The 10,044-nt window shown below is 44.6% G+C and overlaps 1 protein-coding gene across 2 annotated transcripts in view; it reads left to right on the top strand.

Annotated features, from left to right (window-relative positions):
• Positions 1-783: 783 nt before the first annotated feature.
• Positions 784-10,044, top strand: part of prkcdb (protein kinase C, delta b) — a 23,908-nt gene continuing 14,647 nt past the window's right edge. The window contains exon 1 of one of the 2 annotated variants that reach the window (XM_076269047.1): positions 784-916. The gene's annotated coding sequence lies outside the window, so the exon portion shown is untranslated. The remainder of the gene's footprint in view (positions 917-10,044) is intronic. The other variant, XM_076269048.1, reaches the window with a different exon arrangement.

Genomic DNA, 10,044 nt, shown 5'->3' with positions numbered 1-10,044 from the left:
GTCCTTTAAACCGTGCCAGACTCTGAGCCCATCCTGGAGGGAAGCCTGTTGCTTTCGAACATTCACCTGTTGCTAAAATTAGCAACACACACTTTCATGCTGTTTCCCTGTTCTTATAGTAGAGAGGTGGGACAGAGAGTGAGTAAGAGACATGTGACTGGGCTCCAGGGCTGTGGCAGGCTGCACTGAGGTTCTGCGTCAGTGGGTGGGTGGATCCTGGAGAGTGCTGAACCATGCCTTTCCAAGCTGGGAAGGTGGGACAGCTATTAGGTCACCACAGGATTCCCCCAAAGCTTTGGTTTCGGTTAAGCGATAAACTAATGTGTTTGCTCCCCAGCCAATGTGTGTGTGTGTGTGTGTGCGTGCGTGCGTGAGTGTGTGTGTGTGTGTGTGTGTGTGCACAAGTGTGTGTTTGAGTGTTCAGTTGTGTTTGTGAGGGTCTGTCAAGAAAAAAAATCAATACTAAAGCACAACACACTTCAGTCTACAACTATAATTAAGCTTGACACGATAAACTTACTCTTTTTAAATAAAGCACCATTATCGAACTAGGCTATGTGGTTGTTTTTCAATAAAATAATGTCTAGGCTACATTACATAGCCTAATTCTGTAATGTTTAGTAAATTAGGTAATTTTGACCTTCACGGAAAATTAAAATCTCCTCTCTGTCTCTCTGTCTCTCCCTGTCTCTGTCTCTCCCTCTCTCTCTCTCTCTCTCTCTCTCTCTTCTCTCTCGTGTCTACCTGGCCGACGTCACCAGTCTATTGCACTGACAACCCTGGCAGAGCGTTGAGTTGACTACTTCCTCAAATACGCTGCACATTCCCGAGTACAACAGACGTAACCAGGCACGGGGAAGACTGGAAAGCAGGAGGTAGAGAAACAAACCGGCACAGTGGTGTGAACTAGCCTACGGTGAGTTCAAAGATGAGTTACTTTTTGAAGTGTCTTGCGTGCTCATGAATCCGCTCGAATGCGATAAAAAAAACTTTTGGACAAAACAATACTGAAGTATCTCTGAAAGTCATGATCAACCAACCTAAAACAGCATACCTGAAGAATGAACGAAGAAGTCGTCCTGTTTCAAGTTATCTCTGAGTAGTTTCACTTCTTTTACACTTTTGAACGTTATCATATCTCTAGTCTAAGGTGTAAGTAGCCTAAGATTACTGTAGCCTCACTACTATCGACTGCAAGTTCCTCTGAATACCATACTTTCCTTGACTTTTGTATTCTTTACCTGTGTTGTCGAAGGCACTAGGGATTAGGCTACGCTGACATGTTGCGATTTTATGATCAAAGTTGGAAGGTTAGGCTAAAGGGACATTTTAGAAAGTTATTGCTTGAGTGGGCGGAAGACTTCAAACTACAGGACACGAATGTCTCAGTCTCATCTTTTCTGAACAGGGAATAGGCTACAGGCGTTACGTAAGCCATGTTTAATGGTACAATGCTACAGTTCAGTGTTTTATATGGTTTGAGACCCATGAGAATATCTGCTAGTGTTGCGAACGTTTCGCTTTTGGTAGCGTATGGAGTAAGGGAACCGTAGTTCTGCTGTAAAGGAGACTGTGCTAATAAATGTAACGAGTCTTCGCTTCCGCGGGTTTTCTTTTGGACGGATATAGAAAGTGTTTCAATGTGTCACATGATAAAGGCTACTAAGTTCTTCTACATAACAATTGGCATAGGCTAGCCTACATTGTGTGCATACGTTTTTGCTTACAAAACTTACAAAACCCATAGGCATAGGCCTAATTGAAATGCCATTTTGAGGACTTTCGTGACACAACAGCTTTTGTAGGCCTAACCGAACACGTTCTCAAAATTCTCCAGTCTACATTTATCCATTGTAGTGAAACTATTTTCTAGATAAAAGAACACATCCGTTACGTCAAAGATGAGTCAGACCGAGTTAAGATGACAAAAGAGTGGACATGCATGTTAAAAGGCACTGCACCGATCCTGGTTTACCCGCTTAAAAGAACAGTTTCCTAAATATTGATTTATCTAATTGCTCTAATTTATGCTGCCATTATGCTTCCTGTATGCACAGGCGATCTGATAAACAATTGTCTGAAGTCTAAATGTAGGCCATAAGATTGTATAAAATAGCCTACTTAAGTAGGCCTTTAGAAGACATGAACAGGCAAAACAGGTGTTTTTGAATCACTTTACATAATAAAGCTTTGACATTTTAGGGAAGTGGTAGGCCTATTCCCTGTGTGTCAAAGAGACCTTTCTTGTTATTTTTGGTGGCAAAAACAAATATGTATTTATGTGATAAGGCCTTATACACAAGTCCTTAACTGATATGTTGTGTGTTACATAAAACCATGTCATGGCCCTTTCTCCCATCTAAGAATCGGGTCCTGTTTATTCTCTGTTGTCCACTGAAGAACAAACAACTTTTCAACTTTTTGGGAGTGTTTTTGTTTTCCAGCCATTTACCATTTAAAGACCATGAAGTGACAGGTTTTCTGAATGGCCATTTTTATCACCATACTAAAATAATTACCGGTACTCCACGATATAGTCGGGAATTTTTCTTCAGCCAGTATTTGTCTGTTCTCACAGTTCAAGGCTTTGCAGCCAGGAGCAAACAGTCAAGTGTGAAGCCATGCCACATCGAGGAGCTATGCTCAGTGTTTCCCATACATTGACTTATTTGTGGCGGCCCACCACAATATCAACATTGACCACCACACAATGATTTTCCAGGTTGTACTAAGTTCTGCATAAATCTGGTTAACATCATAACCACACTGCTAATTTGTTAATAACTGTTGCATTCAAGTTAATTCTGCAAACCATTTTTCAATTATCTGGGAAACACTGATGCTCCTGACATTGTAAGAACAACAAGCTGTGTGTGTGTGTGTGTATGTTTATCAAAGCGATTATCTGAATTTGCATGAAGCATAGAGAAGTGATTTGAACATTTGACATATCACATATTTATTCCAGTCACTGTCACGCTCACCTTTATCCTTGTCACACTTATCTCATCAGAGGTTCTTAGAATCTGATTCGTCATTCTCTAGATGGAAAATATCAGTATGTTGAGTCATGGTCTGTCTTGACCAGCAACATACCTTCTGCTGTTTGTGTACATGCAGCTTCTCTCTGTTTTTTTGTCTCTCTCTCCCCCTCCATTCCTCTGCTATTCCTCCTCTCCATCCATCGTTCCGTCCCATCTGTGACTGCTGTCTACTATATCTCTCTTTTTGTCTCCTTTTTTTATTCCTCTCTTCACACATTCTCTCTCTCTCTATCTCATACGCATCTTCCCCATTCCACTTTCTGTCTAGTTTTTTTTTTATTCCTCTCTTTCCCTGAAACACAGACACCCATCAATCTACAAACATCTCTCAGAACATCCCGTGTCCTTTTCACTTTGTGATGGTTATTTTGATACCACAGATGAATGAAGACTCAGTCAGGCCAATGCTGGGACAAATCAGGAACAGCAGCTGCTCTAAGTAAACAAGGGATTTAAGCATGAATCCAGTACTTTCAACTGTTATGGTGTACGTTGCAGTCTGGTATGATTAATTAATTTACCTCTCTTTCGCTGACAGTACCGGCTGGTTAAGCATTCACACTCAACATGTTAAAGTATGTACCCACTGGAAGACGCACTGAGGTAAACGTGCTCGACCCACAACAAGTTCGCCCGTTCAATTATTCATGTCCCTGGTGACAGCGAAGCGAGATGGGTGGCAAGGGAGCCTTTCACACAAGCTCTCTCTGTCTGTCTCTCTTTCTCTCTCCCTCTCCTCGCATTTGTTAAGTAAGCCAGTGACACCTGGACACCAGGAGGGTTTTCAGCAAGCTAATCTTTTCAGTTACATGTAAGTACACACACTTAGATGAATTTACACACACACACACACACACACACACCAACGCACCGTGTACACACACACACGCACTCTCAAACCCATACCCAGGTATGACCTCATATGGAGCGGGTTTTATATGATGACAGCCAGGGTATTACAATTAGGAGTGCTGTTGAATACACCCAGTGCCGACACTGATGGCATCAATGTTAAATGACACTAACTTATCTTTTTTGGTAGCCTACTGAGTAAATAACTGCATAGTTGAATGTACCAATATTAGTTTAATTTCACTGCAGGTTACGCCCTTTAAACATTTAAAGTGAACCCATCATTTAATCTCGGGAATCTCTTAGCCAGGCTAACACAAAAGCACACTGACACACACAAGCTCACAGGTTCATATTGATTCTCTGTATGCACACAAAACAGATGTTCATGAGTAGACACACACACACACACAGACTCAGACATGTGTATACATATTATATATATACTATATATAATATTATATATTCATATTTATACACAGAAATACACTGTGCACCCACTCACACCACATGCTTTCACTAGGGCACCTGTGGGCCCTTGGCACATTGGACTGTGTGCAGGTGAGGGCAGGAGCCTTGGGCAGCTCATGTTGATAAAGCCCTTTGCAAACTGTGAGTGAGGCAGAAATGGACACCAGCTTTAATGCATTGTCCACAGGGACACACTCAGTTTCACCTCTAGGGATGCATGCCAGCAAATGCAAACACATTCAGATTGACACACACACGCACAGAGTCAGTGGGGTACAGAGGCACAGTACAGTATGTATTTTTTGCAGCATTCCTCTCTCAGCCCTGTAGATCTGGCTAAAGCAGAGAAGCAGGTTTGGGAGGTTATGGCAGCTGCAGCAGCTGTAGAACATGGCTAGCTATTATAGCACAATAGTTAGGCCTAAACATTTAGAGAGGAATGATGATTTCCATGCCAATTTGTTTGGGTGCGCACCACTTTGCTCTCTCTCTCTCACTCTCACTCTCACTCTCACTCTCACTCTCTCTCTCTCTCTCTCTCTCTCTCTCTCTCTCTCTCTCTCTCTCTCTCTCTCTCTGTCTGTGTGTGTGTGTGACAATTCGGAGGGAAAGTGTGAATGTGTGGGCCCTAGCTCAGCGCCCAGGGCAGCGTAGAGTCAGATCAATGCAATGGCTGGCTAAAATAATGGAAACCACTCTTTCCTGACCTTGAAAACAGTGGTGTCTGCTTTTTAGCTAACCCACCCCCCCCCCCCCGCCCCCCCCCAAACACACACACACATTTTCTCTCTCTCTATCTCATACTCATCTTCCCCATCCCACTTTCGGTCTAGTTTTTTTTTTTTATTCCTCTCTTCAAACATTTTCCTTCTCTCATCCTCCTGGCCAGAGGTTTTGACCTACAATCCTTGAAAAATGTGTTAAAAGCAAGCACCTGGGATTTGTTGACAGTCGTTAGTGGGAGCCGCTTTGTTTGTTTACAGTATCTGTGTGCCTTCATGTATGGACTGAGTTTTGGCCATTTCCCTCCTCTGCCACTGCTTGTAGTGAGTGTGTGTGTGTGTGTGTGTGGGGGGGGGGGGGGTGTGAGAGAGTGAGAGGGAGAAAGAGATTGTGTGAGCATGTATGTGTGTTTGAGAGAAAGAGAGAGCGATTGAGAGAGAGAGGTAGTGTGTGTGTGAGAGAAAGAGAACAAGATTGTGTGTGTGTGTGTGTGTGTATGTGTGGTCGGTTGCCTGGCTGGTTGTTAAAAGGTGAGGCATTAACCTCAGTCAGCGGTCAGGAATGAGAGCCTCCAGTGGTGCGGTGCAGTCCCCTCAGAAGCTCATTAAACCGACCTCTGCTCCACCACGCCGCACAGCCCCCCTCCCTCACCCTCAAGGTTATTACTGTTTAATTAACACGCCTCTCCACTGCCTGTGTGTGTGTGTGTGTGTGTGTGTGTGTGTGTGTGTGTGTGTGTGAGAGAGAGACCACATGTAAGTAGCAGAATTCAGGGGCGTCTTGATTTCATTAGCCAAAACAACCATCTCCCCTGAGACACATACACACACACACTTTCAGGTTGACCACACATCACCAGTGTTGACCGATAGTAGACCACTAGACTCACTCTACAGTAATTGAGTGACAGGGGCTAACCTTTCTCTGTAGACACTGTTTTCGATTTAGCTCACTGACTCTTGTCAGCGTTGCGTGCACTGCCTGAGCTCAATGAGTAATGACACATTCAGCCTTAGCTCACTGGCGCTCGTCAGCGACTCTCACGGTGCACCAGGAGAAGTTTCTGTGGCTTCTAGCACTTGTATGTAAATGTGGCAGTTCAGGCCGTCGGTGTGGTTAATTGCACCCTGACACACCCATTTTCTTTTTGTTGCAGAACAGCTGCCTCAGGTCTCGGCTTGCTGAAGCTGACCAAGGAGATATGACCACCTGTGTGTGTGTGTGAGAATGATTTAGTATGAATCAGAAGGGTACAAACACACACATACACACACGACAAGACATATACATACATACATGCACACACACACACACACACACACACACACACACAGAGGCTGCACTTGTTCCCCTCATGATTGTGCCGGCGAGTGTGTTTGCTTAGCTGTAATTGCTGAGACTGAGAGACGGACTGTGTGCTGTAGAAGCCGCCGTTGTTCTCCAGGAGCTGTGGAGGGTGGGTGCCCAACTCACTCTCTCTGGCCCCTGCTCGGGTTACACACACACAGATACACACACACACACACACACACACACACACACACACACAGGCCCTTTGAGTGAACACCTAACCTTCTCTCAAAGACAAAGCTCACATAGAGAGACGTATTACCAGGCCTTCTACTGCGCTTTGACTGTGAAATGGAAAGCTCCCTTTCTGTGCAGCATTTCTGGGTACAGACCAGTGAACTGTCTGGGCCTGAGGTGATTGGGTGGTTTTCACAAATATGGTGTTGAACAACTACCCCGGTTGCCCTCTCTCTCTCTCTCTCTCTCTCTCTCAGTTACCATTTTGGAAAAATGCAGTGCTGAACAATTATTGCTTTTATGGAAAAGAAGAAAATAGCCAGCTGAATTTGTCTTATCGCCAGCTGAATTTGTAGTGTACTGTGGCTTTATCCATACCTGTGAGATGTATGTAGTACATCTTCATGCACGCACACACACACACACACACACACACACACAGAGAGAGAGAGAGAAACACACACACAAAAAGAGAGAGGCTATAACAGTCTTGGTTCACTGACAGTCCCTGCAAAAACCATTGCTCATTTCACAGAGCAGCTTATTAAAGTTTATTAGCCCTGGCAGCATGTAATATGTGTGTGTGTGTGTGTGTGTGTGTGTGTGTGTGTGTGTGTGTGTGTGTGTGTGTTTGCGTGTGTGTGTGTTTGCGTGTGTATGTGTTTGCCTTTGTGCGTATGTAGGCCACATACTGTATGTGGGCGCACAAGCCACAAATCCGTCCACCTATTTGCCCATACCCTGTTAAGCTCTGAGTTGTGAAACGCCTGAACACAATGCGCATTACAGCTGAGCAGGCCGGTGTAACACCTTAAGGACTGAGTCAGCTACACTGACCGGCTTGGATTCTATGTACACATACACAATCATACGCACCGCAAACAAACTGGGTGTAAGGTGCCACGAGACACTGTTGCTTGTTTCTATTTTTAAACAACACTTGATGGGTGATAACCTCATAACCTCTGATGATTGTTGCTTTGGTGGAACCCTCTTAAAAGTAGTAGTCATTCTCTGATGTCAACAGCCCTTCAGTGAGTCAAATAACCCTTTGTTTTGACACGGGTGCATGAAAAAGGCAGAGAGACTGAGCGCCGGTTGCTCCTTGATTGGTTAATGACAGTGGTGTTACTGGCGTCACTGCTGCACTGGTAAGGGTTAGTAATAAAAGGTTAGTAAGGAATAGTAATGCAGTTCCGCGTGCTCAACTTTTCCCCGTACTTATCTGTAATGCGTGAGTGTTGTCTGTCTTTTACATTGTCATCGGCACCTTTTGTTTGGAGTGCAAACAGGAGCCGGCCAACCGGCTGATCCTGTCCGGGCAGGCTGGGGATGCTTTTCAAACGTTTTAAGTCCAGGCTGGAAAATTGCAACCCAGCAGCCCACTTCGTGTACCATGATGTTGAATAAGGACAATCGGCAACAAGTGACCGCAGATTTCCCGTAACGCTTCTTTGTCATGTACATACTTCGCATTCCTGGTGTCAATGGCAACATAGCTCAGGGGATGGTTTCTTGTCAGATACTGCGTCAACATTCATCTTCCCTGCTTGGGAGTTTTTTTTAGTTTCCCTCCGAATGGAAAAAAAGTACTCGTATTGCTGACAAAAAAAGTACTCGTATTGCTGAGTAACAGGTTTTTTGAAAAGATGCCCTTTTGTCCCTGTGCCGCGAAACAAAGTTTTAGGGCTAAAATTAAGCGAGGGCAAGTCACTAAAGCTGTCTGCTGACTTTTCATTGTTACTGCATTAGCCACACTGGTCTTGGATTTGTCACAGTCTTGTGGCTCCATGCGTTTCATTGTCTTTTTTTGTGGCACTTTGATGGAGACACTGAGTTCATCCAGACATATAAACTTGCCCACTGTATTTTACCGAACCCACCTCCCTCCTCTATTTCTCTTTTTCTCTCTATTTCTCTTTCTTTCTCTCTTTCCCTCCATCCTCTCCCTGGTTGCATGTGCTCATTTTTTCCACTCTCTCAAGGGAAACACGTTTTTTTTCTATAATAATAATATACCTCTCTCTGTGTGCAAGTGTGTGTCTTAGTGAGTTAGCAAGTGTGTGTGTGTGTGTGTGTGCTTGCGTGCGGTTCTGTATTTGCCTCTCCAGTCAATCAGACATTAGTCCATGTCTGCTTTAATTTGTGTAATACGTGCGAGTGTGTTTTTCTATTCGAATGCCTCGTTCAGTCGTCTCCTCCTGCTGCCATTCGTCTTGCGTTGGAGAGCACTGCCACAGGGTCAAGCGCTTTTCTCCCCCACACCACTGAAAGACTTCAGAGTGGATCTGCTACTCCCAGTCCAGCGGCTAGCCAGCACTCATAACCTCTCCCATTTCAGCCTTCCACCCAGACCCCACTCCTGCCCACAGGCCTCCTGGGGCACTGGCCAGGCCAAACAGGGATGGCCCCGGCCACTTACCTTTCCCTGAGCTGCCATGCAGGCAGGCAGACAGGCAGGTAGTCACCCACTGAGGGCTCTGGGCCGTCCCAGCCTGCCTGGCCCACATTTCAGCACGTCTAATCAGTGATGTTCTGTCACAGAGCAAGATTAAGCATTGCCGATGAATTAGAGATGAAATGATTAACCCCATCAGTGCTAGAATGCTCTGTCACATGAGCAGCAAACAGTAGAGCTTATTATGACCGCCGCGCAGCGAAGCGGCGGTCATATAGGTTTAGTCAGTTTTTTTTTTTGTCTTTTTTTTTTTTTTTTTTTTTCGCATGCCCAAATTTCCGTCAATGAGTCCCGGGACATTGAAAGACCGGGGTACACGAAACTTGGTGGGCATGTAACCCCACATGGATAGCATGGAACCATCGTTTTTCGTTTTGATCTGTAGCCCCCCCGCTGGACTGGACCCCCGAAAGGAGGGTAGGGCAGACACAGTTTTCTGTGAATATCTCGAAAACCGTAGGGTTTAGGAGGACCATTTTTTTTTGTATGTTGATCTCAAGAGGCCATGTCAACCCATTCAATAACCACTCATTTCATGTATAGCGCCACCTAGTTAAACACAAAAAAGTAAAAATGAGGTGTTGTAATCGCAGGTATCTGTGACCTAACATAGTCAAAACTGCACGAAATTGGAAGTGTAGGATCATTATGACACCCTCTGAATGCACGCCAAGTTTCGTGGAATTCCGTTCATGGGGGGCCACACAATAAATTAATTTATGTTACTATACACCAACTGGCCTGTAGGTGGCCGGAGACAGTTTTCTGTGAATATCTCGAGAACCGTAGGGCCTAGGAGGTCCACCTTTTTTATGTATGTTGGTCTTAAGGGGGCATGTCAACCCATCCCATTACCACTTATTTCATGTATAGCGCCACCTAGTTAAAAATTAAAAAGCAAAAAATTAGGTGTTTTCATCACAATATCTCTGGCTGACAAGGTCAAAACTGCACGAAATTAAAAGTGTA

The sequence above is a fragment of the Alosa pseudoharengus genome, unplaced genomic scaffold, assembly GCF_046254945.1.
Source record: "Alosa pseudoharengus isolate Yale_2024_CS ecotype anadromous, Long Island Sound unplaced genomic scaffold, YU_APseudo_1.1 YU_APseudo_1.1_scf_5, whole genome shotgun sequence".
In the NCBI taxonomy this organism is placed as follows: domain Eukaryota; kingdom Metazoa; phylum Chordata; class Actinopteri; order Clupeiformes; family Clupeidae; genus Alosa; species Alosa pseudoharengus.
The sequence above is the reverse complement of the archived record's forward strand: the minus strand, read 5'-3'. Positions and strand labels throughout refer to the sequence as shown.